The sequence below is a fragment of the Alligator sinensis genome, unplaced genomic scaffold (assembly GCF_000455745.1).
Source record: "Alligator sinensis unplaced genomic scaffold, ASM45574v1 scaffold1213_1, whole genome shotgun sequence".
In the NCBI taxonomy this organism is placed as follows: domain Eukaryota; kingdom Metazoa; phylum Chordata; order Crocodylia; family Alligatoridae; genus Alligator; species Alligator sinensis.
In genome coordinates this window covers 1,296,165-1,309,474 of record NW_005842401.1, presented here as the reverse complement: position 1 = coordinate 1,309,474, position 13,310 = coordinate 1,296,165, and the positions used below count along the sequence as shown (strand labels likewise).

At 37.0% G+C, this 13,310-nt stretch overlaps 1 protein-coding gene across 4 annotated transcripts in view; it reads left to right on the top strand.

The window, feature by feature from the left end:
• The window catches only part of DOK6 (docking protein 6), a 484,934-nt gene that overhangs the window by 822 nt on the left and 470,802 nt on the right, over window positions 1-13,310 (top strand). The gene's annotated exons all lie outside the window — the stretch shown is intronic.

The following is a 13,310-nucleotide window of genomic DNA, read 5'->3' as shown; positions in this document are numbered from 1 at the left end:
CAGCCTCAGGCAGGTGGTAGGATTGGCTTAGCTATGGGAAGCAGCTGCAAGGAAACAAACACCAAATACAGAGGGGAAAAAAAGAGCCTCTAGGAAAAATAAATAAATGAATAAATTTTAAAAAAATCCATCAGCAAAGTTCGTACTGTGTGGGCGTGCGTCTGCTTGTCCGGAGAGCATTGGTGTCTTGCAGTGCCCTAATTTTGTAGAGGACCCTATTTTGTTAGTTTGTGAGTTTTTGTTCTTGATGAAGTGAAACATGAACCCTTCTGGGTTTGTTCTTTGTTAGGTATAAATGCCGTAACTTGTTAGATGTAATGTGCCCCTGATTATAATACGCTCTGTTTTTAAAAGGCAGAGCGAAGAAAACATTCCGCCCCCGAGTTATGGCTACATAGAGCAGGGACAGATCTTTGAATTGTCAGCTGCCCCTCACCCTCTCTTTCCTGTTTAACTAAAGCTGAAACTCTAGCTGCTGCTGAAGCTGTTTTTCACTGGGAGGGTAGTAAAGCACTGGAACAGGTTACCTAGAGGGGTTGTGGGATCTATATCTTTAGAGGTTTTTAAGACCTGGCTGGACAAAGCCTTGGCTGTGATGATATAGTTGGGGATGGTCCTGCTTTGAGCAGGGGGTTAAGCTAAATGACCCCGTGAGGTCCCCTCCAATCCTAACTTTCTCTGATTCTAAGGTTTCCATGGGTGGGTCTATGATCTTTGGGAAAAAATAACAGAAGCGTCTCCAAGGTTGTGAAATAGGAGGAGAGAGACCAGGAGCAGTTAACAGGAAGCAACATTGCCCTCAGAAAGGTTAGCTTAATTAGTGGAACATCAAGCTCATTCATTAATACCTCAAGAGTGAAGACCAATGAGCCATTGAGGCAATTGCTTCCCTTAGCTTCATGAATAGTAATGCAACACTTGCTGCATTATGGAGCAGAAATCAAAGCAGGGTGCTTCTGTCCTAGTCAGAAAATCACCATCTCTGTTTAATACAAACACCCCAATTTTGGGGGAAAAAGTGCATGTTGCATGTGGGGAAAACATGGTATATTTCCAAGTTAACAAGATGAAGTCTGATTATCGTATTTTGTATTTAAACTTTTTATGGAATACAAGAGCTCTATCCTCTTGTAAAGGTGTAAATCAGTCTTAAAGGATGAAATAAATGTTTGCTAATGCAATTTTTCTCCTCACTCAAAAAACAATGTAAGGGGATACATCCTTCCTATTGGTGTTACCTCATCATGTAAGCCCTTACATACACACATCTAGATTCATCTTAAAGGGCTTTTTGTTTCAATAACTCCATTTGTAAACCTGTTCCACAACTTGATTCCACCGGCTAGATGCTGGAAACTCTTGCTCAGGTGCTTCTAAATCAAGCAAATAATATTATATGCCATGTTTCTTATAATAGTTTCTTCCCCTTACAAATTTAAATGCATACCTTTTGTATAAGAAAGAAAAATATCCACAGAATATTGTCTCCTGTAACTCAGATCTGGGAGAGTCCAGGTCACTAATGCTAGTTTTAATGCCAAACCTGCTTAGAGCCCACTACCTTCTAGATGGGTAGCCAACCCATTACAGAGATTCAACCAGTGCTTTTGCTCTATTTAGTCTTGCTTTATGGCTGAGTGAGGCATGGATGGGAATCAAACTAAAGGTACTATAATATAATGCAACTTATGGAGGGACAGTTAGATGTTCAGTTGGGTGAAGTAAGGTAATGCAAAAGAGAAATGCCACTCTTTTCATTTGAAAAGCGAGATATTTATTTAACTTTAGGTTAGGAGCAAACTTTCTGGTGGAGTATTTAGTCTCTAGTAACCCTAGCCTTCTCTTATCTTTCTCATTAATTGCACACTTCTCTACAGAAAAGTTTGTCGTGATGAGTGCTTTGTTACAAAACATGTCATTACTTTATTCAAGTTATATTTTGCTTTATTATTTAATGTCCTTTATTGTATTAGTCCATTAAGCTAATCCTTACATTTGAAATATATTTTAATATAGGAAGGCTCGCTGTCTCCTATTAATGTTCTCATACCAACATCCTTTTAAATGTGATAATTTCACTAGGCAATTCAACTCTTTGTGCAAGGAATTAGGAGGCATATCATTCCTTGGCAGTCAGTACCATGAGCTCTTTAGCCATCAGTAAACTATTTCATAATAAAATGATTACAAGAGTTCATAAAGAAGGCATAGATTGTTATCAAAATAAATGACCACATCCAATACCAGAACTTATAGTGACATTTTGTTTCACAAATATAGCTATGTATTACAGTGATCATCATAGCTTTTTAGTTTGCCTTATTTCTTCACAACTACTGAGCCCTGTAGTAAAGTGAGCTTATGTCTCAAATGGGCTTTTGTGTACTTTCTTACTATCAAACAATTTTCAAATTGACTCCATTGAACATACTGTTTCTTTATGCTGCTGGTAAAAGTAGCTCCTTTTGAGTTGGAATGAGAGACAACAATACTACCTCAGAGGGAAACCTTACTGGCAATTCTGTTTTTTGTCAAAATCTGTCAACCACTACCATTGGGAAAATAATTGCAGCTGCTGCAAAAGCAGTGGGATATAGGAGAGAGTCACCTAACTAGTTTAACCACCCAGACTATCTCTTTATGTTGACTAAAAATGCTTTTTTTAAAGCATGCGTATAATATTTCCAGGATGCCCAGCAGCCTCGAGAAGTATGGTTATTAATATCTGTGTAGGAAAATGTCTTGAATGCATAGATTCACAAGCATCTGAGGTCTTTAAAACTTGGAAGCTGTAACTAGTGAGGATAATACTAGTAATTAAAGTATCTTTAAAAAAAACAAACAAGGTTCCCAATGACCTAAATATGTCTGTTTCTTCAACTTGCTAACATTACCACACCGATTGCTATTTTGTATTTCCCTAATACTACATAAAGGAAATATCTCATCTTTGCAGCTGTTACATTTGACTTGGGTGACCCTTTGTTGAAATAAATTTGATTGCAGTGTGGTATGCTGTTAGGATTATAATAGGTCACTTGTGTAGTATGGAATAGGACTATGCTGCTTTTGTTCTTTGTGAATCTTTAATATTTGTGTTATATTAAAATTCATATGACACAATTTTATACCATACTGGCTGTGCTCATGTGCTGAAACTTCCTTGTAAGAGATTGGAATCCCTTTGTTGTCTGCTAAACTGCAAAGATTTCATGGCTTGCTGAAGTGCTTTTTCCTAGAAGGAAAACAGTTTGATGTCTCATTAAATAGTCTAATTAAAAATGGGTATCATGTCACTGCTGTAGTCTTGTTTTGACCTATTTCAACCCTTATTTTATAGTCTATTTTTCTCTTCTTTTGGCACACTTTGACTGCAGAACAAAAGAATTCTGAATAATGGAAATTTTCATTGAGTTTGTGAATCAATCCTGTTGTTTATGCATTTCCACATACTGAGCAGAATTATTTGCTGAGTGGTTCATTTTATACTCTAATGCTGTTATCCAAAGAGAAAATTGTACCTGCCAGTCAGCCTTGATTGAGTAATAAATAACTGGTTGCTGTTAGCCACTAAATGAAAAGTTTTACCATACTGAGAACTATTTTTATTTTGTTATGTGCTAGTAAATTATTACAGGTAGCTTTTCTGAAGGTGAATGTAGTGTTTTCAGTGCTGCTGATTTCAGTGCTGATTAATTGAAGACACAGTTAATATTCAAGTGAACATGAACTCCAGGCTGCAGGCTGATTCATCTTGAATCATGGCAGTAAATATCTTCCGAGATTGTGGTATTTATTCATCTCTATGGCTATATTTTTTTGACAGAAAGAGAATAAGTCTTCAAAATACACAGTGCTTTAGGTTATACTGATTGAGAACAAAAGCTGTGTTTTAACTAGAGGTCGTTTGATGGATACAGTGAGCACAGTACAGGTTCCTTTATCTGCTGGGGTTACCATAGCTTATTTTGAACAAAAGCAGCCAGCAACCTTGTTTTGTATTGGGTTAAATGAGATGACTTGGGATATTTTCTTTCCATAGTTTATGCTATAGTCTGTTAAGCATAATGTTTGTCATGATCATTGGAAGAATTCAACGTGACAGTTATAATGTCAATCACATTTACAAACTAAACTTTAATTTAGGTTTCAGTAGATGAAAGCCATTCATAGGGTTTTGTTAATTAAATTATAAGCAATAATTGTATTAAAAGATTTCCATACTCTTAGGACTGAGGAGTCTAATTAATTGTGGGTGACGGTACTCCTATTGTTATCACTGTTTCCTAAGACATGATGCTAAAAGGATTTTATGATCACCTATTAAAGCATCTAATCATATTTATGGTATATATAACTGATTATGTCATTTTAATATCAGTAATTACTGTTTTTTTGGTCACAAAGATATTAAGTGCAAATGAATTCTTCCCTTAATGAGTTAATTAACATCAGCTTCAACCTTTTTCTTGCTAGAGTTGCATGAGTGGCTTTGCAGAATTAAATGTAAATGTATGGATTTCCAATCTGCTTATTATCCTCAGCAATGGTAATTTTGAGCTAAAACAGTGATTTATTGACTAGAGAGAGAATTGGAAGCCATTGTAAATAAAAACAGAAATTCCCATAATTTTTCAGTGTTACTGTTTCTGTTTAAATATGTTCATGATACACATTCATATTAGGTGCTTTTAAAGCAGTGTACTTCCTAGTTTTTCTTGATGCTCCTGTTTCATTTATCTTCGTGAGTTTTGCTAGTCAATGGCCTGCCAATTTCAGAATAGATGATAAAGATAAGCCGAGATAAACCTTGGCTTAAATGGACAGTTTTCCTCTTTTAGACTGTATGTCACCTATATATTATGGATGCTCTGGCATTTACTCTTGTGTAATATTTTGGATGTAATTCCATTTAATTATACCTTAGCTGGGTAAAGATTATTTACCCTCAGCAGGACTGAGGGTTTGCAAATCCAAGCCACAAGATTTTATTTTAAGATAAAAGATAATAGCAAGATAATAGCACAAGATTTAGCAATTCATGTAACTCCACAATAAGTCAGTGGTCTTATTTGACCATTATTTAATGAGGTGCTGTTTTTGTCTTAGGCTTTCATACAGGCCATTTATACCAGCAAGAAAACAATATCTAAAGGATCCTATTGCCTTCAGTGGCTTTGGATGAGATCCCAAGATAAAACACAAGCAAGATTGCATAGACCCAGAATTTTCTTGCTGTAAAGATACCCTTCAACCCTTGCTCACACATGGTCCTCCTTTATCATTTGAGTAATTATACAGCATGAGCCTGCCACGTGTTTTTGCTTGAAGTATGCAATAATAATGATTCATATCATTAAAGTAGTCAGTTTCTTCTTACCTTTCTAGAAAGAATTCTTGTGTTTTGTTTCATTCATCCAGATTTTTGCCAGGAGTGCAAAATGCTTTCTACTTGTTGCCTGGCAACAACATATTTTTGCTCACATCAGTTGCACTTTAGTTTTATATATTTTTTGTAACTAGAAAATTCTAAAAAGCACAGCATATGGTACTTCCTTTTTTGAAAAGATGAGTAAAGCTTTTATGAATGTCATCCTTTAGTATGTTTGTATTATTCTGGACTTGACAAAGCAATCTGCTAATTGAAACATTTTTCACAAATGCCATGATTCAGATGGTGTAGGTGTAAATAGACATAACAAGCAATGTAAAATATTTTGGTCATTGCAGGTGACTAAACTTCCATTTCTGGAATACTTACTGACATTGCTAAAGTTCTTTGGGTATCACGTGATCCAAAAAACAAAATTATGGTATTTTCCTTTACATTGTGTTCTTTTAAAGAGTTTTAAGGCCAATCTCTGCAGCATCATCGAGCAAGATTCAGAATTGGTTTTTTTTTGTCTGGTTTTAATTAATATTTGATCTACTTCAGATCTGCACTTACAAGTAAAATATATAGTTTAGCCTTAATAATAAGTTTGCTTTGCTTCTCCGAAAAAAATAAGCAAAAAAATAAAATGAGTTTTGAAATGTTGTGTGGGGGTCTTGTGTATGATGGACCAATACTGCAAACCATTCTTCATCCAAGTAAGTCCTATGTATAAGATTGGCTCCTTGGTGCTTCTTTCCCATTTCTCTGAAAAATATATTCATAAGTGTTCTAAGAATTTCATGTTAAGCTACAGATAAACAGATGTCTGAACTATGACATTTCTTTTATGATCTGAACACAGTAAAACAATATATAGTGTTAAATAGATGCTTCTTTTAATACTTTATTGCTAGTTAAAATGCATAAGCATACTAAAAAGTTTAGCTAGAATTTTCATGTTTGAGGGAGTCCAGGATTGTATTCTGTGGCTGGAAAAAAAAAAAGTGAATTTATATGTATTACTATTTATTTAAATGGATACATATTACGTTTATGTTTACTTTACATAAGCCTATTAACGCATTTACCATATACAAACTTAAAGTCAAAGTGTGTTTAAGGTACAGCCAAAAAAGGACATCTTTCAAACTTAGCACATGCATTAAGAAGTGTATATTTTAAGACGGTTATCCTTAAAGATATATTGCCTTAACTCCTATACAAGTAAGCAAGATTGTATTATGTCTGAGTACATAATGTAATTGGACTGTCAGAGAAAATGGTGGAAATCATTTGTAGAGTTAAAGGCCCATGCTGCACTAGAGACTTAAATTGTGAGTCCCTACTATTTTAAAAAAAAGTGTTTTTGGCTGACCATGGCTACCATTGTAGTATTTGGGAAGAGCCCATTTATTGGGGCGGACACTGACCCTGGAGGGTTTTGAAGATCTATATTAGTACCTTGAATTCTTAGAAGTTACTGAAAAATTTCTGTTGTTTGTGAAGTACTGCTGAAACCTGCTCTTTTCTAGTAAGCTCCGCTAAAGAATCAAACTTCCACATTTTGGAGCATCTCTAAGGCTAGTTCTGTGTCAAATGTGCCATGGTAATTCTATCTAGAGATTATAAAAGTATGAAGAATTATTTCATTGGAGGGAAACTTCCAAGTAATTCCATAGCACTGCAGATACCTCTAAACTGGGAAAATTTTTCAGTGTGGACAAACCTTCTGAAAAATGGGAGCATGTTCCTTTTCTGCTGTATCATCCAGTTGCTTATAAAACTAGCAAAAATTCTTGGTTGAACTTCAGACAGTTCACACTCGGTAAAGTTAAAATCAGATATGGAGAACTGAAGCACTTTACTGTCTGGGTCTGAGGGGAGGAAATTTACATGTTAGTGTACTACAGGTTTCAGCCCATGGTGCTATATTGTCTGTTTGCTTGTTTTAAAAAGGAGAGGGTACATCTAATGATTGCAAGATATAGATTGGTTTAATGTAAATTGCTTCCTATTTTTCTGCTTCCCTATGCTGGAAAGTTTCTTTAGAGGGCTCTGGTGTTTTACCTGTACTTTTCTGTGCTTTCTTCATATGGACTTCTCCTTCCCATATCTTTTTAGGCAAAAGTTCCTGAATCTGTATCCATAGAATCGTTGGTGGCTTGGCATTGGTCATAAAGCTCTCAGCATTTCTTTTTCCTATAAAGAATGAGGCCACAGAGAATACAAAATTGGTCTTTTTTTTTTTTTTTTTAAAGAGCATAATTATCTATTACTATGTTTGGACAGAGAACAGTGGCTGACCTTTAGGCAGAACTGAAATAATCCTGATGATTGGTGATAATGCTTAGCTTTTCATTCATTTTGACTCTCACTTCCAAAAATATGTTCTGGATGGTGTAAACTCATCATCTAGTTTGAATCTGGTTGGAGAATATTTTTGAGAGCACAAGGTTCTTGGGATTTCATGATACAACCATTATACATTCAAAAGTTCTTTGCGTTCTGAGTTAATTTAAGGTAGGATGTTATCGGTGATGTTTAAATACCACCAGGGTTCTTTCAAAGGAATTGCTTTTACTGGAAAAGTCAACTGTATTAATTAAAACAATAATTATTCTCTATTTGGAAATAACTTCTTTAAATTGTTGTTGCATTTGAAGATTAAAAAGAAAAGATTTTCCCATACCAGAATAGTGTAAACTGTGTTCTTGAAGCACTTAAAAGTAACCACAAAATCATAGGCAGCTATGGCTCAGTCCTACTGCTTGTAGAACAACTTCAGCTCTTAAATGAGTTCAAAGAATAAGTTTCATATTTTCATAGTTTAATAGTAGCTAGGACCTGAACAGATCATCTAGCCTGACCCCCTGCCACAGGCAGGAATGAATGCTGGGTTCACAAGACCCCAGACAGGTGATCGTCCAACCTCCTCTTGAATATGCCCAAGGTAGGGGCGAGGGCCACCTCCCTGGGAAGTAGGGTGGCCAAAATCTGGAACCAAACTGTAAAATATTGCCTTCTGATCTCCAACCTAAACCTATTCTCCATCAGCTTATGACCATTGTTCCTTGTCACTCTAGGTGGTGCTGGGGAGAAAAGAGCTCTGCCTATTTGCTGTTGATCCCCACTGATGAGCTTGTAGGCAGCCACCAGGTCCCCCCCTCAGCCTCCTCTTGCTGAGGCTGAACAGTTGAGGGTGCTAAGCACCTTGTATGATCGACAGGCTATAATGAGCAAAATGGCAGTGTGCTTTTTTTTTTTTTTTTTTTAAGTTATGCTGTGTATCTACCTACCATCCAAAGATTTTGTCTGAAAGATTTGAAAATTTAGAAGTTAGAGAACAAGTTTATTTTCTTTTGGTAACTTCTATATTAGATGCATGGTGTAGTCTCTCTTTAAATTTATTCTTCAGGTTTCCATGTACCTATACTATTAGAGAGAGATCTAGAGGACTAAAATTTACAGAAACACAAGAAAAATAATTTTCCAGGATATTATTAAAACACAGTTTGTTTTTGAGAAAAACAAAACAAACCCCCCAATAATGTATTTTGAATGGCCACTTTTAATTATACAATCAAAATATCATGATCCGGTGCCGTTTAAGGAATTATTCTTAACTGAAGAATTTTGCTTTAAAGGAGAGACCCTTTTTTAAGATCGTTAATCCTGGTTAAAATACACCATTTTTTTTTTTTCTTTTGCCTCTGAAGAAATGAATATTCTTTGCCCAGTAAGGAGATATAGATCCTAGGTCACAAAAACTTACCTTAACTGTGAAAAGAAAAAATAATTTTGATTTTAATTTTTATTTAAACTTTGCTTTTGTACACTTAAATTGAGGGCCACTTAAAGATACTTGTATACTATCAGAATGGTATAAAATGCTCTTAGAGTAAACGGGGAGGGGGCCCTCTTTATCTTACTTTACAATCTGTAAAATGAGAGTAACACTTTCTCTCCCATTCCCTCTGTGAAAAGTGTGATCCACAAAAATAAACCAAAAAAACCCTTAAAATCCAGTGGGCTGAGTGTTGTGGTAGCTTTGCTTTTGTTAGACATGACCCAGGATCCTGGTTTTCACTGTTTAAAAAATCCTGAATTCCCCGATTAAAAAAACAACCAAAACTCACATATGCTTATTTAAAAAAACCCCCTAAAATCTACATTTTTTTCCCACAATTAAAATGAAATGCCACTACATATTTATACTTATAGGTATCAGTTGAACACAATATTTTATTGATACATTTACAATTTTAAAGCAACTTTGAAGCCTACCAGTACCTCCATTCTTATAATAAAATAAAATTTAAATACATATATATTTTGGCATTTGATTTTGGCTTTTCGTATCATGGAAAATCAGACCTTCCCCTGCACCCTTTGCTTACCAGGACACAGGTCCAGCTGCAGCCCTGCTAGTGCAACTTATTCCTGACTCAATGGCCCTTGCTACCAGCCTTCCAGTGTAAGATGAAGGGAGTGGGTGTGTGGGGAAGGGTGGGTGTGGGCACAAGCAACACATGGGAAGGGTGAGGGGGGTCACAGTCATGTGCCCCCTCAGATTTGTACGCTCACAGCAGGGTGCAAGGCAGTAGGCTGGCCAGACCAGCTCTGGGCAGGAGCCACCTCCATGGCCCAGCAGGCGAGATCTGGTTTTGGAGGTTACTCCATACCTCCATGGCCACCAAGGTGAGGCATCCCCTCCTTGCCCAGTAGCAATGGGGGTCAAAACTCCATGCTGCTGCCTTGCCTTACCTTGGCAGCCATGGCAGCGCAGTGCTCCCTCCTGCACTGGATCCCGCCTGCTGGGCCATGAAGCCGGCTCTTCCTGGGAGTTGGTCCAGCTTGGCTGCAGCCCTGCACCCACTTCGGGGGTGGGGAGGGGTATGTGCCCCCCTGCCATGTCATCTGTGCTCCTCCTTCACATCTCCTGTATTTCCCTGCCCCAGCCACCAGATGCTTGACCTAAGCCCCCTCCTCCCCTCCCACAACTGTAGATTTACCTGGAGGGATCTGCAGGAGCTGCTCTCCACTGCCAGGTTGCCACGTGCATTTGTATGTGCACACATGCATGTGGTGCCAACTGCCCCTTGCTTCCCACTCCCCCAGCCCCAACCAGCCCCTTGCAGGCTGAAACTGTGGCAGCCTGTGAGGGGAAACGTATGGTTTCCTGTGTTTTTCTTCTTTAAAAGAGAAATCTGAGATTTTCTTCTTTAACATAAAACCTCCCCTAGGTTTTTTCTTTTTCCCCACAGCAAATGGAAAAACTGGATCCTTGAAAATGACACTGTTGTGCAATTACACATTACAACATACATTCATGATCAGGCTCCTCTTTTTGGGCCCCTCTACATGTGTGGGTAGAGATGACGGAATATAATGGATCATCCATACATGCATGGCAGGAGGTATGATTGTGGGATCCCACATTAGATTCAGTTACGCCTTATAGCTTGTGCAGGATTGGGCTCCCCCTGTACCAGCAAGAAGATCACAGATGTCACAGCCTCCCAAACTCAGGGGTGCATGAAACCCCCAGGATTGGGGGATAGCAGCTGTGCTATGTAGCTCCTGGACTCCAGCTGGATCCCTGCACTGAGAGGCATGGTGCGGGGACTTGGTGTCTGCTGCAGGACTCTGGGTCCTGGCAGCTGCGGGGTGCTGCCAAGACCCAGAGTTGGCAGACACTGGGGCTGAGAGTTCTCGCAGTTTCAGGACTCGCAGCCCCAGCTGGGTATGGAGCATCCCTGTGGCATGGAGTCCTGTTAGCATACAGGGCTCCTGCCTGCAGAGGAGACTCTGCTACACATGCAAATTAAAGCTTGACACCAACTGACTACAAAGTTAGTACACATTTTTGAGATCTAATTTTTATAGCTGGTTGGAGCTTTTTATACTGTGATATGTACTTTGCACGTGTAACTGGTCTCAAGGTAATTGTGCAATTAACCAGTTAATTGTGTGATACCTCTAGCATAGAGGGGGCCATAGACTCTGATGCTTGTACTGGAAAAGTTCTGCACGTGTCAAAATTAAGGTGTTTTGGAAACTCTGTAGTCCAATGAGTAAGTGTCCAATTTTCACTGTTGGAGCTGGTTTTTGCACTTCAGCACCTAAATTCTACCTTAGCCTTATTTAGGTATGTAGGCTAGGTGCGGATATTCAAAAATCCCAAGGAAGAATCGATCTAAATTATCCAGTTTTCTGTAAGTGGCGTAGTTTCAGTTGGTATGGTGGCAAATTTTAGACTGGGTTCTGCCATTTTTAAACAAGTCTGTGTGCTGTGCTTCTGTTCAGTTTCCAGTGTAGACCAGTTTCTGATCACTCATGCTAGTAAAGGTGTAATGTGTGTATCTGGCTGTAAAGTTCCTGTCTGGATTTTGTAAATATTTTATTCTGTACATGTACATTGCTTAGTACTGATCTTGGGTGGCTTCTCTAAATACTACTGTAATACAAATTATAACAATTTTCAATAATTCAAAAGCATAAGAATTCAAATAAACTCAATTCCAACATTTCATGGAGATGAAATTCACCAATACATTGTTGTAATTTTTATTAAATAATTATTTTCATAAAATATTTCAGTTTTGTAGTTCTAATTTTAATAGTTATAATTTTTCTTGAACTAATTTTGTTTTCTGTATTAAGCAATTAGCTTTATTTGTGTTTTTTAGAACTTATTAATGCAATTTTAGGTTTCATTAACTTGTCACCTTAGAAGCAGGAAAATATGAGCTAAATAGCCTTGATCTGTTTTCTTGTCACATTTGAGGGAAATATTGTAAAAGCTTTTAAGTTCTCAACACTTTGACACTGAAAAAAAATAATAGTATGTCGAAAGTAGAATTATTCTTATCTTTGGCTCAACAAATATGTGCTAAACATTATGATGAACAAACACACTGATGTTCCTAAAGAGTACCGTTGTCTGTCCTTCCTTTTTACAGAGGATCCTGTACCTATATTGCTTATATTTTAGGTAGACTTCAGAATGTAACTGTTTGAAACAATGCAAATGATATAATGTTAAGTGTTTTGCAGTGAAAAACAAGATCCTGATCCTGCAAAGGTGTAAGCACCCATGAACTTAGAGCACATGAATAACAATTAATGCCTAACGTTAGTATTTTTCATCTGTAGATCTTGCAGCACTGTACAAAGGAGATAGCTGTATTGATGTCAGTGGGATGCTGCATGGGTTCAGGGATACATTTGGTAGATCTCTTTGAAAGATATAGATGCAGAAATTATTTAATTTCTCTACCAGTTGTACAGAATACAGAAACTACTGGAGAATGATTTAGATTGGAAAATAAAATGGAAATGGTAAAGTTGAAAATTCAGAGAAAGCTAGGCAAATTAGACATTTTCCAGGGTACTAATGCCAGCACAGTTTATTTTGGAGAAAAACAAAACAAAAAGATCCAATTAAGTATTTAGAATGACTACTTTTTATTCCATATGTAATCAAAATATTCTGATCCAGCGCATCTTAAGTAAGGATTCTTATCCTCTTCACTTGGTTTTGTATCAGACCAGAAGGTCCAGAATGACATAATTCACAGACATAATGAATTACCGGCTGAGCAATGACTTGGAAAATAACATTTATTTCAACCCTCAAACACTTTCTGCACCTTCTTTTTACTGTGGATTATGATATTAAATGTAGCTCAAGCTGGTATAGCAGAAGTCAGATATTGAAAGTGGGGCAAAGATCTTAATCTATAGGGTTCTTTAATTCTGCTGAAAATAACTACTGTATATCTACCCATATTTTAATAAAAAGGCTGTTATGAGTTAGATTTGGTGTTTGTGGATTAGTGTAATTGTTCCCTTTATTAAATCTTATACTATATAGCAGTATGTAGACTGAAAGATCACATTTATTCACTATAAGAAAATTGTGTAATAGGGAAAG